Here is a 23,328-nt window from a genome sequence, read left to right on the forward strand (position 1 = left end):
TTTCTGTAAGGGGCTCCAATAAGTAAATTTTGCAGAAACACACATGTGTTTTCCAAGATTTGACTCCTCAGTCACAGAAAAAGGAAAGACTTACCAGTAAGGCTTTGGGAATTTAAAAATCAAAAGGAGAATGAAGTCATCCATTCTATGTATTTTCATTTTCTCAAATGTGATACCGAAGGATGGTCTATCTAATTCTTTGAGATGTTTCTGCAATGACCCTACTTTCTATACCTTCCTAACCTACTCCTATTTATTTTATTTTGACAAATTGTTTATGAAGCATCTGCAACTGATGCACATACCACAAAATTATTTCTGCCAGGCTCCCTCTGTGACCTGCCCGTGGGACATGGCATGCTCCAAGATGTGTCGCCCTATCAACCCGCATTTTTCCAGGACAATGCAAATTATGACAAATTCCATCATCCTGCATTATGTACTTCATGCTAATCTCACTAATTCTAAAGAATCAGGAGGGCTCGCTGTTCTGCTGAAGGGCATACTGTCTGATTGAATGACAGAACAGCAACATTTGCCATCCCTTTCTCCCAACCCCAGCTGTGGCCACCACTGCCCCACTTCTGCCAGGCAACTGCTCTGGTCTTGTAACTTCCAGCCCAGAATTATCTTCATGTCAACCGAGCTGTCTGTCAGGAAGCTGCACGTCACCCATCAAGGTAGTTCTCGAGTACAGGAAATAAAAAGGCAGTTTGGTGGTAAAACAAGATAAGGAAATAGTATTTTTACTGACAGTTGGATGTGTATATTCATTTTTAGCTATTGAAAATGAAGAGTTAATAGAAAACTTATCATTTATATGATAAAGCCAGACAGTTTCCGGACCTGAATGCTCTCGATGGGACTGTTTTGCTGCCGGATCACTGCAGATGGACACCTGAGAAGTCTTTTGATGGCCGACCTTGAGGACAATCCCTTTGTGGCTCAGAAGGTGGCAGTATTACTACATGAAAGAAGGCTAAAGTCTACGTGCTATTCCATGGCCACACTCCTGAAATAAACATGTTTAATTCCCAAAGAAACATATATTTTATCCGGTGGCATAATTTACTTATAACATTAAAACTCAAACATGGAGCAATTTGTAGCAATAACCATGATTATGCTGTTAGTGGCCCAAATGTCACTGTCTAGATTAGGCTAAATGATACCTAGCACCAAAGAGCTCCTGTGATTTATTTTTTATGATCACGGGTAGAACTTGCATGTTTAAAAGGCTCACCAGAAAACTGCCTTCAATAAATAAAAAGGATGAAAAGATTGAAAGAATCTCATAATATTGTTCAGAGATGTGATTGTAAAAAATTGTCACTGGAATGAGGCAGATTTTAAATCTCAGAGACACTTCCAAAAAAAAAAAAAGGTAAATATCTTGAGCATTTCTAATGTTATGTTTTAAATTTTAAATATTTTTTCTGTAAGCCAATAACTCACCTTACACTATAGTAAATTAAAATATATCTAAACTCTTTCATCCTGTGTCTTCTAAAATTGTCAGAAATACTTTGAAATACATATAATGCACTAAGATTGACTATTTTAACTAATTCTAGAAAATTTAGTATGTATAAACCTGTTGATATGCATTAGGAGTAAAAAATATTATTCTAACTTCAATAATTTACTTCTGAGGAATCCTGGTGTAATCTATACTTCTACCTGGAAATTATGTAATATTATAGATATTTCTGTTCACTATTGTGCATCAAATTCAAACTGGGATGCATTATCAAGGAAGAAGGAATGTAAACCATACTATCTAAAGCTAAAAAAGGATTTTACAATAAATGCATTTTCCTGGATACTAAAATCAGGGCAAATTTATGTGAGCATTTATGTCACCTGTGCTTTAATGGAATGTTGCATAATTGGTTTAATGTTTTAGTGAGTCCTTATGTAATGAGCTTCATAAGTACACAGCACAAATTGACATTAAAGTATTACCAAGAAGAGACAGGAAGATCTTTGGCTGTCTACTTTACTCCCCTCGAGGCCCAAGCCCCTCTGAGGCATATGCGGTGTGAGCACGGTTTCAGCAAAGGCACTGGGCACACCCCGTGCATGCTGTGGCTTGTTGACATGAACCAGGGCAGGCAGACACCAATAATACATGAAGTGCGGTTCAGAGGCAATTAGGATCAGTTGTCAAGGCCAGGCCATTAATGAAAGAACATGTCAGAGGAGCTGGAGACTTCAATGGTTGAGGGCAAGAAGGCGATTTAGTGTGACAGATCGAGTCCTTCCAATGTCCTCAGTGGTACATGCTAATACCAGCCTTAACAACCTTTTGTGGCAGTGTATAATGCGACTAACATGGACTTTGATTCAGCAAAATGACTGCTGCCACTGTTAGTCTGTCTCATTCGAATAACAGTAAAAGCATTGCTACAAATAATTATCCACTTCCGTCCCTCCCTCCTGCACTTAGTGCATCCGCCCTTTGTGCATGCTGCGGTGTTCATTACTAGAAAGTTAGGGTGTTTTTCACTGTTGTTGTGCTATTTTTTTTGGCAGCACATATCATCCCAACTAATTAATGACAACAAATTTTAGAAGACAAAATAAATAATTAAACTCATCCCATTCTCACACAGTTAATTAACGTGAAAAGTTCCCACCATGAGTCAAATTTCTCTTCAAGAAACAATGTCCACCACACAAGTTACTCAGAGTCAATAAGGGGAGTGGCTTACCCAGGTTCAAAACCATGAGAGGAAAATTAACCTAACTCTCAAAGAAGTAAAAACAGGATGATTATAGAAAATCACCTCATTGCCATTTTTTGTTCTTATCATTTGATACTAATTTAAAATAAAAACTTACATGCTGTAACCTAACAATGGATAATAAGTAGGAAAAATATTTTAAACACTGGTTAGCAATTCAGGTAAACAATAAACAAGGTATTTTAACATATTTCAGCCTACAGATTTTTATGTTACAAAACAATTCCATAGTATCACACTCTTAAATTGTTTTTAATGTATAAACCCTATAATTTGTTAATTTCTGCTTCTTTCAAATTTTTTGCTTTTGGGGTCAAATATTCCTATGAAGGGGAAACTGACTTAGAGAGTAAAAGGTATAAGTTTTCTTATAATCTTTTAATGTTCGCACACTTCCCAATTTTCCGGGATTTACTTCCAGCATCTCAGCTACAAAAGATGATGTTATGATACCTTAGGGTTTAAGGCAGACAGCTCAGCCTTGTCCGCTTCGGAATCACCAGACAGATGTGAAGGAAGGTATCTGGGTACAGATTAACGGGAATCATGCTGTCAGGGTGGTCACTTCTTATGACATAGACACTTTTTTTCTGGGTCTTATTTTTTCTTCTCTTCTGAGATAGTTTTTACTTCTTTATTTCCAATCTCATATACCACTATTTTCTCTTTTAAAAAAATTTTAGACTATTTCCTTTGTTCATTTTTTTTCTGACCTTAGCCATTACCACTCCTTCTGCCTAATACTCGATTCATTACCAGCTTTCTTATTTCTTAATATAAGCATGTTTTTACCTTTCTCAGGAAAGCTTTCAGAACTGAGCCCTCATAGGAATACTAGTATTAAAAGAATCAATACAAACACCTAAATTTTCATGCAACCCAAAAACTCATTTTCATAAAGAATTTTTTGATAAAAAACATATTTAGAAAAAAAAGGTAACCAAGCTAAAAAAGACATATTCTTTATAGTTAAATCCAAAGTAAGCACACTTTTCAAATGCCTGGCAATGTTATTAAGTCATTATTGCATTAAAAATATTCTACAAATGCAAATTATTTACCTGTCCTAAGCAATAGTGAATACATTGCCTTCTAGAAAGAAGTTCAATGGACTAATAATGATCAGCTCTTGGCCAATCTTCAAGATATCTAGTTAAGATCAGCCCTTCAAGTCTGGGTCTCCGTTATGAGACAAGATACTTCTGCATCTTAATATGCGAGGATTTGATGCCTGCTTTTCCCTCTGAACTGTTAGGGTTGATATAACAGTTCACCGGGAACTGGTTCACCTGGTGATGGGACTGGTTTTTATTCATTATTTTTTTTAGTGTTCACGACACAGAGATAGATCTACCAGGCTAAAAGTGAATAACACAAAATTAGTTGATGCTACAATTAGTAGGACTTCAGGGTTTGCTGAAATAAAAGTGATTTTATATTTATTCATTTGAACAACAAAAAATTTAACTCTATCAAAAGGAAATGCTGGCAAACTTCTTTATTTAACAAAAAGCAGTTTTTGAAGTCAGCAACTTTTTTGAGATGGCCTTTGATACTGTGATCAGTCTCTTTTCTTCTTTGTTTGAAAACCTGGCATTTGTCATCTGCAATAATGTGTTTACTTTGAGTATAACATTTTAAAGATATCATTTTGTCTTCTAAAATCTCCTAGAAGGTTTGTTTTCCTTTACAAGCATAATTATATCTGGATTCTTCAATCAATGCCTCATATTTTAATAATATGTTGTCATTTGGGTACAGCTATAACCATAATAATGAACGTGGGGTTCAAAGATCACTAGATATATAGATGGCATGAACCATTAGCAAGAAATATTCTACACCACCAAGATTACACATTAAAAAAACTGAAATTCACTATAGAATTTGTTATTCTGACTAAGGCATCTTTCAATGTAATTAACATAAATCTCTTTGCAAAACATGCTAGTTTTAATAATGAATAGGGACATTTTACAGGAAGAAAAAATAATAAAATACAAATAAAATTATAATATGAATAATTTAGTTATCTCCTCATATCTCATAATGACATTGTGTAGCTATAAGGGACTTAAACTGGAACTATTTTCCTTAAAAAATAGGCTTATCTCCTTTTCCTACATGCTATTGAAATTCATATCATCACTTCCACACAGAAACACATAATTAATCCTAATTGTTTCCAACACTCTGAAGAGGAGAAATGGAATCTGTGTGTGCTCTTTTTTGTGTGTGTTAAGCCTTTCTGGCCACAAGGGCTGCATTTAGTAAATTACCTCCTCCAAAACGCTGGCCAGTGGCCTCTTGGCCTGAAGGAGTTAATGCAGTTGCAGGAGGTGAGTCACTGATTATCCTTGTGCCAGAAAGATGAAACTTGGTGATTGCTCAGAGGTGTCCTACTCTGCCACTGAATGATGACCTAGTAAGGGGGAAAAATCGCTTCTCACAAGCGGGTCTTAACAAGACAAATGAAGAGTATGCACTGTAAATGCAACAGAGAGGGTGGGTGTGGAAGGAATGTAATGGTGTTCCTGACCAGTACAAAATTAAAATGGAAACAGAATGAAATCTCCCCTAGACGTGATTCTTCAACTTTGTGATGACTTTTGTCCAAGATGACCTATTGTAACTACTGTCTTATGATATTTGCCTGGGGGCACTTTGGTAGCATCATGGAAGAGCACGGTTCTCATAAAACCGCTGGCACTCCAACTTCTAGACTCCAGGCCCATATCCTGGCTAGTTAAGTCATGTGCTTCCAATGTACCTAATTCTGTCTTTCCCGTGTAACTGTTTTTGTCATGGCCATGCTCCCCAAAGTGCCCCATTTCCTGAATTTACTTTAAATATGGCCAATTGCTTCCCAGTTTTAAAATTTTGCAATGCTACTTTCTAGCTTCTTCTCCTCTCCTCCTTCCCACCTCACTCCATGGCACCCCAAAAGCATCTCTTCTCTCCTGGACCCACCCTGCTCCCTCAGACAGAACTGTGACAGTTGCTATTTCCTTAGTCAGGACTGGGTTCTTGTAGGAGCTACTCTTGAAGTTGCCTCCAGGTTTCCACTGTCCCTCAAAATTTCAATCTTAAATTTCAATCTCTGGGTATTATTGCAGCACTTAATACAGTCTTTAAGTAGGTCTTTGCTTTGAGATGCTAGGCTCACAGCGTTGCTCTCTCAAGAACAGCTAGGTCATGTCCACAAGGATCAAGCTGTAGATCTTCAAAAGCAGCCTCATAAGATGTTCTCCTTGCAAATTCAACAGCATCTCTCTTGGTTCCCTTTAGCTCCCTTTGCACCACACCACCCTCCCCCTTTTAGGGTATTCATCAGCATCTGCTAGCTCTGATTTCATTAATTCATAAATCATATCATATTATCATATTATTGCTGAGCCCTACACTGTGCTTGATATACAAGAGTGAACAAAAGCAGGTGTAGCCATCCCTTTTGTTTGGAGCTTAGTCTAGTAAAGGAGTCATATATGATAAAAAAAATTCCCTCAGATAGGTGCAAAACCACAGCTGTGATACCTGGATAAATAGATTTAAAGGTGAAGTGTAAGGTGCTGTAAGAGTCAAGGAGGCCACGGAGTCAGGAAAGGTTTTTTGGAGGATGAGAGGCTTGTGTAGAGATCTGAGAGATAATAGAGAATTGGCTAGGCTCCAGGCACAGGGCGAGGTATGTGCAAAGGCCCTGTTGCAGGAAGGAACATGGCCTAGCTTAAAGAGCTGGGTGAACTCCTTAGTCCCCAGCCCCATTTCCGTTGATACATCAGCTACTGCAGGATTGAAGAGAAGCCCCTGGAACGCCCTTGCTCCCAGTAGGTCACTCCTCAGCTGAAGTACCACCATCTGACCTTTGCAAACTGGCTAGGAAACCAAGCCTGTGAAGAAGGCTCATATGGACTGACTGCCTCCCTTTTCCTGAGTTACCATCAGGATTAATCAGATCCATGTTAATCTTAGCCCAAACCTCTCAATTTTACTCCATCTCTCTCCCATCCCTGACCTCCCACTGCCTTTCCCTTTGCCCAGACGTAGAGCAACCCTGGAGCTGCAAAATTCCCCATATCCACAATCCCTTCTTTCAACTTTCTGTTCACTTTTTGCTGACAGGGAAACCTGGCTATATATTCCAAGTCCTCATTTTCCCCTGAGACCTCCAAAGGGAAGCTCTTTTTTCCTTCCCCACCCTACATTCTAGCACCTGGGGCTGGTATGTCCTCTCTAATTCCTTAAAACCAATGGCCTTTTAGAAACACAAATCACCACCAGGATGTTCCAATACTTGCCCTACCTCACATTGTCAAGTACTGGTCACCGTGGCCCTGCACTCACCCTGGACTAAATTAGCATCCATTTCACTGTGTTGCACTGTGCTGTTACTCCTGTCCTCCTTGGTGGCTTCCATGGCAAGATGGACAATCCACCTGACCCTGCAGACTCTCAGGTGTCTGAATTCTAATTTCCAACAACACCCCCATCCTACCTCAATTATTCATTCCTGTAGTCATTAGAGCTGTGTTTTCAAACTAAGTTTTGGTCCTTTAGTAATCATAAAAATCAATGAGTTTTGATTTGATTTAATGAGTTATAACCAGGTATTTTTCTGAACAGATTTTTAAATATCACTTTATTACAGTAAGGTAAATATTATTTCATGAAAAATTCTCTCAGTTCCATATCAGATATGCATGGGCATACTTAGTTGTTTTGAAACTATTATCTACTGTGCAGTCCAAAAAGTGCGAGAAACACATCAACTTTGTCATCATCAATAACCATATTACTCCTAAAATTTGGATTCTAGACATCCCATTTGTTAAATACCACCTTCTAATTTTAGAGTCTACTTGTTCTAGTCTTTCCCCTCTAAAATTTTAAGCCTCATTCAGACTTCAAATCATTAACTCCACCGCTTTCTACTCTCCTCCCACCTGCCCCTGTCCCCACTTGCTATGTGGAGCCTGTGAGTCTCACAGCCCGCCTGACTGGATCACCTCTAGAAGACGTGACAAATCAGCCCCTTTTCTTTATCTTCTTCCACCTTCTCCTACCTCTCCCACCTTACCTCTATTTTCTTTATTGCTATGCTCCTTCCACTGCAGCTCCTCCCTAACTCTTTCCCCAAATTGCTACATAGTTAATCCTTGCTGGAAAGCCTCTCCAATCTAAAAGTTGATATCTCTTCTAATTAGTCTCCATTTATTTGTTTTAATTTATTTTCTCCACAGCACTTAGCAGAATCTTAAATTACTCTATTTGTTTGCTATTTAGTGTCTACTTTTGCACTGAAATATAAGCTCTATGAGGACAGGGCTGTTATATTGAGCTCCTAGGGTGAGGTTAAATGAAGAAATGGGAACAGAAAGTTAGGTCAAAGTATAAACAGTAGTGATGGAGAAGGAATAAAGAAGTCAATATGATCAAATACACACTTTAAGAAAATATCACTCACTGGGGAGCTAGAGTTGATAGCAAGACCAGTGAGGAAGTTTCTAGAACACTTATGGGTGAGTGACAATGGGGGCTTGTACTGCAGGGGCAGAGATGGGGATAAGTGAATGCATTCCAGAGATATTTAGGAAGAATATCACTTGATGTCCTATCACACCTGGATATGAAAATTCTGGTAAAGGAATGGGAAATTTGAAGGATGTCACCAAGGTTTTATGTTCATGTATCACTGACTGAGGGACATTGGAAAGGGCCAAGGTTTAAGGGGCAAATCCTGAATTGTGGTTTGAGCATGCTAAGTTTGCTTTCTCTTGACATATTTGTGAAGAGATGACAAATGGCAGTTAGATATAAAAGTCTGGAGCTCTGAGGAATGATTTAGACTGAGGATAAAAATTTGTGAGTCATTGGTATATACCAAGGTGGTGATTGAGGTCGTATGTATGGATGAGGTTACCTAGGAAGGAGGTACAGCATGAAGAGGAGGAGGAAAGAGAAAAAGTGGGGAGAGAGATTACATGGCTGCTGTAAAACCCTGGAGAAGGAGGAAGGTAGCTTGGGCATGGATTGCAAGGGTTGGGATGAAAAATAGCAGGTAGATTCTGACTGGGTTCTAGGAGTAGGTGTGGCAGAATTTGTTGATGAATATGGTGGATGAAAGAAGAAACATGGAAAATCCATAGGTTTTTGGGTTGAGTGACTGGGTGAATATTTATGAGTTTTCCTGTGATGTGGAAGATCGAAAGAGAAATGAATTTGGAGATGGTTAGAAATTAGGTCAAGTTAATAGAGTTGCTTATTGTCTTTCACCCCACATGATAAGTCGGAATATTGTTGATGTAATTCTGGTGCCTGTTTTGTTGGGTTAGTAATGACAGCTGGGGCTCTCAAATATTCTTATGAACATTTAAGGACTAAAAAATATCCTTGATCATGATTTCCTCTGTCCCTGTAAGGTCAATGATCAAAGTCCCTGTAAGGTCCCAGGTCCCATACTGTACTCAATGACATTACCTGTGTCCTAGAGTACTACTAGTATAATTCCACAACATATTCTACCACCATCCATCAGGGTATGAGAAAAATCATCCACATTTCAAGTGTGAAAATTAAATAATCACAATGGAGTCATCCAAGAAAATTTCTTGACCCGAGTAACAACATAATAGTCTTGTTTCCAAGTTTTTAAAAAAGAAGAATATAAGTCAGTAACTAAGAACTTTTCTGAATTTAAAACTAAATCACACTAATTCTTTCAGATGTATTACGAGGGTTTAAAAAATTGAAAATTATATAAAGAACTCACATGACTCCACTCCAGGAAGACAAACAATCCAATTAAAAAATGGGCAAAGGACCTGAACAGACATTTCTCAGAAGAGGACATACAGAGGGCCCAGAGACATATGAAAGGATGCTCAGCATCACTAGCTATCAGAGAGATGTGAATTAAAACCACAATGAGATACCACTTCACACCAGTCAGAATGGCCATCATAAACAAAGCAACAAACAATAAATGCTGGCAGGGTTGTGGAGAAAAGGGAACCCTAGTACACTGTTGGCAGGAATGCAGACTGGTGCAGCCACTGTGGAAAACTGTGGAATTTCCTCAAGAAAATAAAAATGGAACTGCCTTTTGACCTGGCAGTTCCACTGCTGGGTTTATACCCTAAGAATCTTGAAACACTAATTCAAAAGAACCTGTGCACCCCAATGTTCATAGCAGTATAAGTTACAATAGCCAAGTGCTGGAAGCTACCTAAGTGCCCATCAGTAAATGAGTGGATCAATAAACTATGGTACATTTACACAATGGGATTCTATACAGCAGAAAGAAAGAAGGAGCTCCTATCCTTCATGACAGCATGGATGGAACTGGAAAGCTTATGCTAAGTGAAGTAAGCCAGGCTATGAAAGACAAATACCATGCGATCTCACCTATAAGTGGAACTTAACTAACAAAACAAACTGGCAAGCAAAATATAGCTGGAAACATTGAAATTGACAACAAACTGACAGTAACCAGAGGGAAGAAGAAAGGAAAATAACGTGGGAAAGGGACATAAAGGAACATGTATGTGGGATCCATAGATGGAGCCAAGTGGGGGTGGGATTGAGGGTGGGAGGTGGGCAGGGGAAAGTGGTGGTGTGAAAATGGAGACAAATGTATTCAAACATCAATACAAAAAGTAAAACAAATTGAAAATTAAGTATATCATTAAAACAACCTTCCAATACTCATTGGACCACAGTTTAATTGGTGATATTATACTTTGCTGTACATTTTTAAAAAGATTTTATTTATTTATTTTTAGAGAGGGCAAGGGATGGAGAAAGAGAGGGAGAGAAACATCAATGTATAGTTGCCTCTCGAGCGCCTGCCAGCGGAGACCTAGCCAGCAACCCAGGCATGTGACCTGACTGGGAACTGAACTGGTGATCCTTTGGGTCAATCTACTGAATCCACTGAGCTACACCAGCCAGGGCCTTTGTTGTGCATTTTTTAGGGTGAGAGGAGTTATTGATAATTACAAGCAAACACTGGGACTGTCCAAGAATTTGGGAACCTCAGGGTATCTTGAGAATGAAAGTTCAGGACAGTATCTGGTTTCATTTGGCTAAATCAGGTGGTAAAAAAATGAAGAGTAAAGTCAAAAGAAAAGCAAGACTTCTGCATTTACTTAATATTTTTTCTCTTGTTTTTAATTTGTTTGATCTAAATACATGGTAACTAAGTTTTTAAAGTCAGTTTGTTTACATGTTTGTAAATTAAATTTGTGGTACAAATCCAGATAAGATTCCTATTCATTATATCAACCTAGGTCATATATCAGTGCTTTAAAAGCATAAAAAGGATTCTACAGACTTACATTATCTATGTGTTAAAAGAAAAATTAAACTATTTTTAAAAAAAATTATAGAGATTAAAAGTAAATTCCAACATCTTTTGCAGTGAATACACAGAATACATACATTAGGTTTGTTAAATAAATGTATACAAAGGAAATATGTTTGCATATAGAAGAATAAGACTATCGTGTGTGAGTTAAACCAAGCTCAATATCAAATCTGTAGTAACCAAAGGTTCCCCATGATGTAAATATATACTTGGGGATGTTTATTTTCTCATTTCAGTTTCGTTTTCAAAATATGCTGTATTTTCTGTGCAACCCATTTTTCATCTGCCCAATTACTAGCAATCTTTTTTCTACTATCAAAAATGATCATTTGTTTCTTTATTGTAGTAGATAAAACATCCTTTCATTGTTTGAGCTCACAAGCTGTGCAGATCCGACCCACTGTTCTTGCCTCCAGCACTTCACATTATTGGTGTATTATTTCATGCATGCCTTACTCTTTTATCAATTGCTTTTGAAGTAATGTTAATAGACTAGAAAATTGAGACATTTATGAAGTATAGGCAGTGTTTATGAAAAAATCCATAAAATATGACACAGGCAAGACAAGATAAAAGCAGCATTTTAATAGATTATGGCAAAGAGATCCTGTCAGATTTGACAACTGACTCCTTCGAGATCACTAATTTTTATGGGATTAATTCTGTGGTATAAAAAATGAAGTTAAATGTCCTAATTAATCTGAAAATAGCACACCCACAATTAAACTTTGTGGCCCTTTCTTGGATTGGGGCTGCAATGATTTTTGAAAAGTAATTATCTCATATTCTTAATGAAGAAGGTTTTTCTTTTCTCATTTTCTTTCTGTCATGGCATTTCAGCTAAAACTCTACCTGGAATCAAACCTGAATAGCAGTCCTCTGATGCACAAGTCAGTTCACAGCTTGGTGTGGAGCCACCTCCATCAGACTTGTGAGCTATATACTTTTGATTGGTTTATATATTAAGAAAATAAAATTTAGAGAACTGGTACAGGAGTGAGGTCACAGATGAAAACTGAGAATTTCTCTGCATTTGAGCAACTATTCTTTGTTCCATAGTTTACAGCACCTAGACAGATACCAAATTCTTTTTTCATACAGAGGTGATAATATGGCAAGACCCTGTCTTTGATATAGGAGTTAGAGAGCATGCTATGTAGGAATTAGAAAATAAGCCATAGTCTGCCTTTGCCTGATGCCATGGCAGGTTGTGCAAGAAATGTCGGTTCCATTCCCCTTTCCTCATTCCACCCTTGGTATTTGAGTTTAAATGCTTCATGTAAGTGTGTAGCATGTTATTTGTATGTAATGAGGTAGAAATAATGTAATTTATTAAATATAAAATATTTTTAATAGTCAATGTTAATAATGATGAATACCAGCCTTTTCAATTCGCATTCATTACTTCATTTCTTCCAGGCTGCAGCTCCGAAGACCGGCACTATTGTTACCACGGTGTTAACAAACAAGGAAACTGAGGCTCAGAGAGGCTGAAGAAATGACCTGAATCATAGCTATATAATGGGCTATGGAACAGATTTTTGAAGCTAGATCTCCTGACTTGAAATCCTATACTTTTTACTTTTTTAATTTTATCTTTTCAATCATAAATAACCCATTGATATAATGAAGTATTCTATCAGTTTTTGTGAAAAGATAATTATTCAAATCACCGAGTTTTCAAGTTTTAAAAAAAGAGGTTAGTGACTACCCTCTTTTCATTTGGATATTCTCCCTTTGAAGGAACAAAAATACAGTTGTGTTTTTTTTTAAGTAGCTCCACGAGAAAGTATCATTTTCTTCCTTGAATCCCATGAGATAGTAGGACTGTGAAAGTTAATTAAAAAAAATTCATTTATAGCCTATTGCCCTGGCAATAGATAAGCTGTAATTTTATTCTAGAAAATAATACTAGAGTAAAATGGTAAAGTAATACCATGTTTGAAAGATCTTTTAAATTGTCGTTACTTGGCAAAGTAGTGTCAATTAAGAAAGGAGATATTGACATTCTTAAGCTATAACAATGATGTTTTCTGATTGTTCAAAGTCTTATTATAAATGGTTTAAATATTTTGGCAGAACTGATCTTGTTTGTTGATGTGGTTAACATGCTTAAATGACTTATTTGGTCCCTAACTGATGGAACGCATCTCACACTGTAAGGATCTTAACAGGCTAACCCAAACCTCTAACATTTCAAAGGAGGAAATAGGGAATTGGGAGACACTAATCAATCTGTTCAAGGTCACATGCAAATTATGTTGCAGATTCCTGACCATAACTCATCACTTCTGATTCCGAGTTCAAGATCCTCTTCTAATAGATTACTTCATCTGATTTTTATCAGACTATTTATTATTCAGTCAAAATCTTGGGTCCACACAGTTTAAGATTTTAGCACATCTTCTGACAGAACATTCTTCAACAGGTAAAACATTTAAGATCAGAAAGGCCTAGTTTTATAAACATGATTGCAAAGAGAAGTCCTAAGCTGACAGAAAGAGAAAATAATAAATGGCACCTGTTTCAACTCTAAACTCTCTAATACCAAGAAAACACTGTAAAGCTCTTGCCTTGGGTAAAAAATATTTGAAATGCCAAATCTGGTTATCAATTCATCTCTATGTGTGTCAGGAAGGATTACTACAGTTAAGTATATTCTAAGCCTGTTTATACCCAGCATTACTCCTAAAGTTCCAATAAGAGCGTCTATTTTTATTTTTATTTTTGAAGTGATACTAACCCGAGAAGAAAGAAAAAAATGTATGTTAAAGCCATTCTTCAAGGCTCATCTCCATGAAGCTATTCTGATGTTTTTTTTTAAAGGAAGCAAGCTGCAGCTAAATTAGATAGTCTCACTCTCACATTCTCTGAATACAAATAACAAATGAACGTGATGTACTTACAGAGTGTGAGAATCAAATGTGAAATTCTGCTTACTTATACAGTTATTATGTCCTAGAATTGAAAATAGAGGCTACTAGTCACAGAAGAGCACTTTTAATGTTGTTTTCACATCTTCATAAAAGAACAAATGGGGAAGTTCCTTGTGTGCATGGTGCGTGCAATAAGGAATTCTCACATGGCCAGATCATATACCACAGGCTGCAGAGATACATAAAAAGTTTTTATTAAAATACTTAATAATACTTGTTGAATAAATAAACTTGGGTACCTCTGAGTCAGATACTCTGCATTTGATTCTAATATACATCGTGGGTACTTCATTTTAAATATCTTTAAAATGGCTCTTTCTAGGGTATGTAATATCTCCAAATAATTATCAGCAACATTCCTTAAACTCACAAAGTATTCAGTATCATTGAATAGGAAACCGTGATCTTAAAGAACGTAGAAATATTTTTCATGACTCTATAATTGCACTGTACTCTGCAACAATGACACTTTCCCAGACCCCTTTCATTTTCAGTTCCTGATTACTCCCATGATTCAAGCCATCTTAGCTTGTAAATTTTAGATTACTTCTCTTTACATTTACTTTTCACACCAGACGTTTCATAACTGACTTGAGATCTACCATCTTTCCACTTGCCACAAAACCACCTGTGTTACAGTTTGAGGAATTTTGATGCAGGTACAGGGGGAATTATAGGTTCTTGTGCTTAGATCATTTTTTAAAAATCTACTAAAGATTACACATCAACAGAATTCTATATGTATTTCTAAGAAAGTTCAGTTACACTTTATTTTTCAACTTTTATTAAAAAATTCTATTCTTTCTCACAGCCATTGATCAAAAGACACAAAATAACATTAAAATAGATATAGAAAATTAGCATGGTGGAAAAGAAACACACATAGAGTCTGACCTCAAGGGTCAATGTGATAAATGAAGCTTTGTAATTTTTTAAAAATGGTTATTTTGCTATTCGTGTGTTAGGTAATGGCGTTGTTGGAATGGTAAGCTGTTAACATCTGCGCACTTTGGATCACCTTAAGCCAGCTGGTTCCTCTCAAGACTGCTCATCTTTTGTTCTTACTCTTGTCTGACCTGGGCTTCTAGCCTTAAGACAGCTATGTGCTTTCTGCAGCCAGGATATCCTCCTCAAGACTGTCAGACAATTTCAAATGATTGATGTGCTAGTCTGGTGCTCTGGTATTTTTTCCGTTACTAAGTCTCCAGTAAATTTACAGCTCATTCTATAAGAATGCTAATTTGATCTACTCTTACTTAACTTCATGCACATTTTTCTTGTTTTCCTGTCTTTTTGGAGGTGAGCTTGAACTTTATAACACAGCATGTTTCTACAATAATTTTTTTTACAATATCACATATAAATAAAACACATTTCCCACCAAGGGAAACAATTCAAGCAGTGGACTCAGCTGACTCTCTTCCCTCCAGAACTGCGCTGTGTATCTAGTCTGCGAACCTGAAGCATGATTCCTAGGCCCACTGAAAAACAGACATCATTTAGCTATTTGACCTTTACTCCTTTTTCCTACTATTCCTTACTATGCTTACTCTTGTTTGGGTGCTGCTGTAGCCCTTCCCTCAAGGTCACAGGCAAGCAGTCTTAGACACTGCTACACCTGAAGGTCATTTCAGGTTCTGCTCCAGAGGATCACTGATGGGAAGTCTCATCTCACAGAAGCCGTGCCCTAGGTCACAGTCTGCTATCAGTCCAAGCCCAAGCAAGGCAGAGTTGGCTCTCTCAGGCTGTCAACCTCTTTCCTTGCTATAGAGATGTTTTTATATAAAGAGAGACCTCCATCAACCTTACGCCAACAATCCTCAACCTCTTGCATTGATACATCTTATACCATGTTTCCCAACCATCTCACGATGGATTGCCCTTTTTGGGCTTTACATGACCTCTTATGACAAGGCTTAGTATTGAGCTTCTGGCTTCAACCCTTTGCTTGCATTCTTGACCATATATGGGCTTTTCTTCATTACCTCCCTCTAAACTTCCAGGCTAGGACAGTTTCGAGATCCATAACTACCGCCACACAGCCCCCTGCCAGGAGCGCATCCAACATGTCCGACCTGCCTCCAAAAGTCACACCCCACTCCAAGAGAGAAGACTTGAGTGTCCTATAAATGATCTCATTGGGTCAACAAAAAGCTGGAGCACAGAAAAAAGATTAGAACTACGTACACACCATTTTCACATGTTTTATAAATCTATACACATGTACACATATTCAAAGAGAGAGCAAGGAAGCTATCACTCACATCTGATAAAACAAATGGGCAAGACATCAACACCAGGTGAGAAGATATATGAGAGTTCTATGTACTATTCTTATTGTTGCAATTTTTCTGCCAGGGAAATAACTGTAAAATAAAACCATAAAGAAACAAAAATTGTGCATTAGAATGCCAATAGCTTCTACCATCTTGGGATGCCACTGGCTATAAAACAGAGTTGTGGGGTGGGGGTGGGGAAGACCTGAGGCAGGCAGGAGAATCTGTGTGGGAGACAGAAGTCTCTTAATGTAAGTGCCTGGTGGTCCGAAAGAGAAAGAATATGTTTGAATAATCCATAATTAGAAAGGCAATTCCTCTAGTGAGGAGAACACAGACATACGTCCAGAGAAGATAATAAACATTTAGGAGTTGAAGTATTTGCATTTTATGAAGATGTGTAAAAATTGACTTTATGTATCAATGTCTATGTTATTTGTATTTCTGTTCACTAAATGTAATAAATGTGACTTGCATGTGACAACAAGAGGATCAACACTATGGATAGAGTTAATATGTGCTTATCTGAAACTTAGCAGATAAAGAGATACTGCCAAGATAAACAAGCTGAAAGTGAGAATGGACATTCAAAGTACGTTATTGTGTTACTGGAACATCTGGTACTAATGCTGTCAAGTTTACATATGTTCTCAAATACTTATTTATGTAACAATCAAATGCTAAGCATTCCAGCTGCACTTGTAAACTTTTTATGAACTGAAGTCATATGCACAAGCTCAACTAAATATACTTGACAGAGGGAGGAGCGTGAGGAAACTATTAACTCTCCGAGCTGAAGTTTGATTGCAGTCAGCCTTCTGGCGGTGTAACGAGCCAGTGTTTGGTACGAGAGCTAAGCTACTGGCTCACGTGAGACTCATTTCACCCAAGAAGGGAGAGTCAGAATATCTATCAATGGGTCAAATTCATGACTTGGTGGCTACCTTTTTTGGACATAATGCTCAGGAAATAAAATCATATATAATAAAAAATAGAGCAAAGAACAGGATGATGTAAAGTCATTAAGAAAAAAATGTTTGATACTAAAGTGAAAATGTGTTTTGCTCAGTACGTCCTTGAGCTAGGACATGTAGTCTGATTGTGGCCATGCACAAATTAGAAAAGAGAGCATAAAAAGAGGAGGTGCTTTGGTATGAGTATTATCTAACATTACTGCTAATGAAAACTAGTTGTGTGAAAGAAGCCTCCTTGGAGGTTTTCTCTACATTCCCACAATTGGTTATGTAGTGTCACCTTTAAAAATAGATAGCAGATTTTTACTCCTTTTTAAATACAAAAATGTAATTCAAGATAATTATGAAAGAATTTTGTCTTCAAAATATCAGAGGAATTTGTATAATGTAAAGATAATTTTTTAAAATCTTTAACAAATAGATGGCCTTCTTCATGATTATTATTCAAGTTTAGTAATTTATGTTCAATGCTTTGGGACAAGAAAGCAAAAAAAAATTAAAATTAAAATTAAAAAGACAGGAATAGCATTTAGATCTGCTTTGAGTACAGCTATCTAAAATGTTCTCTTGTTTTGACTTATTCCAGAAGGAAAACTTAAAACAATGAGTAAATGAGTATAAGTTACAAAGAGGCATATTTTAGCTCAACATAAGGATTTTTAAAATAGAGTTGTCCAACAGAATGGATTGTTTTAGGAAATGATGAGCTCCTTTGCTAAAGATATCCAAATTGAGACCGGATGAGCATATGCCAAGGATGCTGCAGGAAGCATTTCTGCACTGTGTGGGAGGTTAGCCAACAGAAGATGATGTCTTAGGTTCCTTCCAGGGCTACATTTTACAATCTTAGGACTATTCCAAACATGAATAACTACTTTAATGATACAAACTCCAAGGCCTTGTTAAAATAAAAAAGGAAAAAAAACCAACAAAGTAACTTTACTTGGTTTCTAGAGAAGGCAGACTATATACAGACATTTTTTTCTCTTTTAATGCTGAGATAAGGAAAATTACAACATTCTAGAAGTATATGCTTTAGGATGCATGCAATTATATTATAAAATTTGGAACAGACAATAAAGCATGCATTTCTAAAAGGTGAATGAACTAATGAAAAAGAAGTCATTTGCTGAATTACTGAATTACACCAAACAGGAGGGTAAGAAGCTAAGCAGAAAGCTAAGAAAGCACTGAGCAAGTTTCCCATCAGTCTCACAGACCTGTAGAAACAAAAACTAGAGTTCAGAAACTGCAAACTTCAAAGAGAGAGAGAAAAAGGAAGAAAAGTGGGGGGAGAGGGAGAGAGAGAGAGAGAGAGAGAGAGAGAGAGAGAGAGAGAGAGAGAGAAGGCCCCAGGATCTTAATTGGGAATCCAGGTTTCCACATACTTGAAAAGAGGTAGATTGAGCATTATCAAATATGCAAGTGAGTCCCAAAAGTGGAATAAAGTCATCTGTCAACACTCTGTTGGTCAAAAAGATCCATAAAGAAAGATAACATTATCCAGAGTCACCACAGTTTAGCAAACATAATACTTGCCATTAGTAACAAAATATGCAGACATAACACAAAATGGGACAAGAATCAAAACCATTAATATATACCCCATTTACTGGAATTGTCAGGTTAGATAAAAAGAGCTCTTTAATTAACACATTAAAAATAAATGACATGACAAACTTACAGGTTCAACATAGCTAGAATATATTTTAAAAGAATCAAATAGAAATATTTGGATGAAAAAATAATAACTGAAATTAAGAACAGAGTAGATTGGTTAAATAGAATATTGGAAGCTGTAGAGAGGATAAGTAATCTGGAAGAAATACCAGAAAGTATTTGGGTTGAGATTTGAGAAATAAAAAGAATGAAAATGCTAAAAAGTTTGTAGCTGTATATGAGACTGATAAAAAAAAGCATACTTATTTAATGTTTCAGAAGATGGAGAAGAAAAGAAAAAATAGGACAGGAAGCAACTGAAAAAATAATGGTAGCCCTGGCTGGTGTGGCTCAGTGGATTGAGTACCAGCCTGTAAATCAAAGGGTCACTGGTTCAATTCCCAGTCAAGGCACATGCCTGGGTTGCAGGCCGGGTCCCCTATGGGGGGCATGTAAGAGGTAACCACACATCGTTGTTTCTCTCCCTTTCTTTCTCCCTCCCTTCTCCTCTCTAAAAATAAATAAATAAATAGTTTAAAAAAATAAAGGCAAAGAATTTGTAAAGTGAAAGACATTGAGCCAAAAAACCTCTCCAGGTCACATCACAGTAAAACTGCTGAAAACTAAAGATAAAGGGAAAAAAACCTTGAAAATAGCCAAAGAGAAAAAAAGTACACCTTACCTTCCCAGGTACAGTAATAAGAATGGTATCTGACTTCTCACTGGAAATAATGAAGGATAGGTAGTGCAGTGATTTTCGACATTTCTCATCTCATGGCACGCACATTACTAAAGTGATCACTAAAGTTCTGCAGCACACCAAAAAATATATTTTTTGCCAATCTGACAAAAAAGTAGGTATAATTTTTACTCATTCACACTGGATGGCTGTTGTTGTGTTGGCTGTTGTCATTTATTTATTTATTTATTTAACAATCTAAGGGAAAAGAAGTCAGTATCCCTGACTAAACAGTCAGGTGTTGCATGGCTTAAAAATTCCTGCAGTAAGACTTCTGGTCAAGACACTGTCATAGGCAGACACAACTTGCTTCTTTGCACACCCACATCAAAATTGCAACTAAAATATAGAACCACCATCACTCAGAGCCATTAGAAATCAAGTTGAATGGGAGTCTGACAGCTATGGAATTAAAGAAAAAATATCCATGGAGACTGGTAGGAGGTGTGGAGATGTGGAAAGATCTGGTCTCACATCTATGTGTGACAGATAAAAATTTGGGAGGGATATCTCAGGACCAAGGAGTCCCAGCCCCACAACAGGCACCCCAGCCCAAGGTTCCAGTGCCAGGAAGATAAGTCCCCACAACTTCTGGTTGTTAAAATCAGCAGGGATTAAGTGGATGGAAGAAACTTCTGGAACTCCTACCAGTCCCTCTTAAAGAAACTACATATTGACTCACCTACCCAGACTCACTCCTTCTGAGCTCCCGCACTGGGGTAGCAGTTTGAAAGGCACCAGTGGCACAAAGGGAGAAACTGAAGTGTCTGGCATCAAGGTGAGCAGAGGGCATTGTCCCTTTTCTAAACCCTCCTCCCACAGAGCTGGCAAGCTGGTGCTGAATCTGAGACTCCTTCAAACTGGCTAACACTGTTTGACCTGCCTTGGAGATCCCCAGAAGCTCAGCCCCACCCAACTCACAGGCCAACCCAAGGGGCTTTTCTGTATCAATGGCTGGCCTTGGCTCAAGCTTCACAACATCCTAAATCCTATCAAACAAGCAACAGCTGTCCTCAGTGAGCCTCAGGCTGGCACTAGAGGCTGCCAGTCTAGATTGACAGCTTGGCTTTGCCTGGGAATCTCAAAGTCCAGTATAAGTAGCAGCCATCTCAGATTGCTTTATAGCTCAGGCAGGGTGGCTCCAGGCAAAACACTGATGGGTGATGATCACCTTGGCCTGCACCACCTGGGAAACCCCAGGGCTAGTGCACCCAGTGGATAGCTACAGACCAAGTTGGAGCACTGCCACCCTGCCCCTGCACAGCTGATCCTCCATGGAGGGTAGTGGTTGGTGGTCAGTTGTCACAGCTAATCCTCGCAGCTGACTGGCTTGGGTAAATCCCTCCCATTGACCTGCCAAAAGCAACAAAGGCTCAACTACAAGAGGAGGGTGTACTCAGCACACATGAAGGGTGCACCTGAAGTACCCAGCTTGGGTGATAGGGGAGGCTGCGCCACTGGATCCCACAGGACACCTACTACATTAGGTCACACAATCAATACATGGAGTCAAAGCAGCTCTACCTGATACATACAGGAGACAAAGCAAGGCTACCAAAACAAGGAGACAAAGAACATGGCCCAAATGATAGAACAGATGAAAACTCCAAAAAAAGATCCAGTGGACCTGCTATGGTGCACTGGTTAAAAAGCACTGAGATAATGAAATGATATTTTCATGCTGCTCAAACAAAGTTGTCGTCTTAGGATCTTACACCCACCCAAATTATCCTCCAAAAGTGGAGGTGAAATAAACATAGAAGTGGATAAAAAGCAAGTGAAATTTTTGTTAGCATATCCTCAATAAAGTAAATGAGTTCTGTGGGCAATAGGAAAACACAAATTCAACAGAAAGAGTAAAAATATAGAGAAAGATAAATACTGACTACACAAAACAGTAATTATAATGTCTTTTTTGGGGAAAACCATTTGTAGGACTTAAATGAAGACAGAGGATGATGATATACGGACTTAAAATATTCTAAGGTACTAGCATCAATTGTCCAAAAAGTTTTAAATGTATGAAATTATATTAGGTTATAACCAATCCAGGCTATTTGGCATTAATAAGACAAAACAGGAAATAATGGAAGTAATGAAAGACAGGTAATATATATTCTTTAGGATATGTACTAAAACGTAGTAAAGAATGTACAACAAGCAAAGTGATAAAGGAAGGACTAGATTAATGAAGGAAGTCTAATTAAACTTAAATAACAGAAAGAAGGAAAAAAGGAACATGAAACATTTGAGATAAGCAGAAAATAGATGACAAGTAGACTCACAAGTAGACTCACAATTAGTTAACATTAAAAGTAATTGCTCCAATTAAAAAGCAGTATTTTCAAACTGGATTAGAAATACAACTAAATGCCACTTATGATTGATATTCTTTAAATGTAACGATAGAGAAAAGTTGTAAGTAAAAGGATGGAAAGATACATGCCATGGAAAAACAAATAGAAAAAGCTGGGGCAGTTATTTTTTTAAAGTGGTTGTATGATAAAAGAAAATCTATCAGAAAAATAAAACAATTCTAATTTTGCTTTCACACACCTTCAAAAATCTAGAATAAAATTTGAAAACACATAAAGGATAAATCCATACAATTACCTCCCTGAATTACTGGTAAAGAAAGAAAAAAAATTCAGTAAAGACACAGAAGAGCTAAAGAACACTTTTAATAAACCTTCTTTAACTGTATATATATACAACAATGCATGCACCAATGACAGGATACATATTCTTTTTTTTTAAGTATAATTTATTGATTATGCTATTACAGAGTTCTCATTTTATTCTCCTTGATCCCCTCTACCCAGTAACCCTATTCCCTCTAGCATGCCCCACCCTTAGTTCACGTCCATGGGTCATACATATAAGTTCTTTGGTGTCTCCATTTCCTATACTATTCATAACCTACCCCTGTCTATTTTGTACCTACCAATTATGCTTCTTGTTCCCTGTACCTTTTCTCCCATTCTCCCTTTGCCCCCTCCCTGCTGATAACCCTCCATGTGATGTCCATTTCTCTGGTTCTATTCCTGGTCTAGTTGTTAGCTTACTTTGTTTTTTTTATTTTTGTTTTTAGGTTCAGTTACTGATAATCATGAGTTTATTGTCATTTTATTCTTCATATTTTTGGTCATCTTCTTTTTCTTAGATAAGTCCCTTTAACATTTCATATAATAAAGGCTTGGTGATGATGAACTCCTTTAACCTGACCTTATCTAGAAAGCACTTTATCTGCCCTTCTCTTCTAAATGATAGCTTTGCTTGATAGACTAATCTTGGGTGAAGGTGCTTACTTTTCTTGACTGGGAATACTTTTTTCTAGCCCCTTCTTGCCTGCAAGGTTTCTTTTGAGGAATCAGCTGATAGTCTTATGGGGACTCCTTATAAGTAACTGTCTCTTTTCTTCTTGCTGCTCTTAAGATTCTCTCCTTATCTTTAATCTCGGGTAATGTAAAAATGATATGCCTTGGTGCATTCCTCCTGAGGTCTAACTTCTTCGGGACTCTCTGAGCTTCCTGGACTGGCATGCCTATTTCCTTCATCAGATTGGGGAAGTTTTCCTTCATTACTTTTTTAATAAATTTTCAATTTCTTGTTATTCCTCTTTCCCTTCTGGCACC

The sequence above is a fragment of the Phyllostomus hastatus genome, unplaced genomic scaffold (assembly GCF_019186645.2).
Source record: "Phyllostomus hastatus isolate PE091 unplaced genomic scaffold, TTU_PhHast_1.1 phas_scaffold_501, whole genome shotgun sequence".
Taxonomy (NCBI): domain Eukaryota; kingdom Metazoa; phylum Chordata; class Mammalia; order Chiroptera; family Phyllostomidae; genus Phyllostomus; species Phyllostomus hastatus.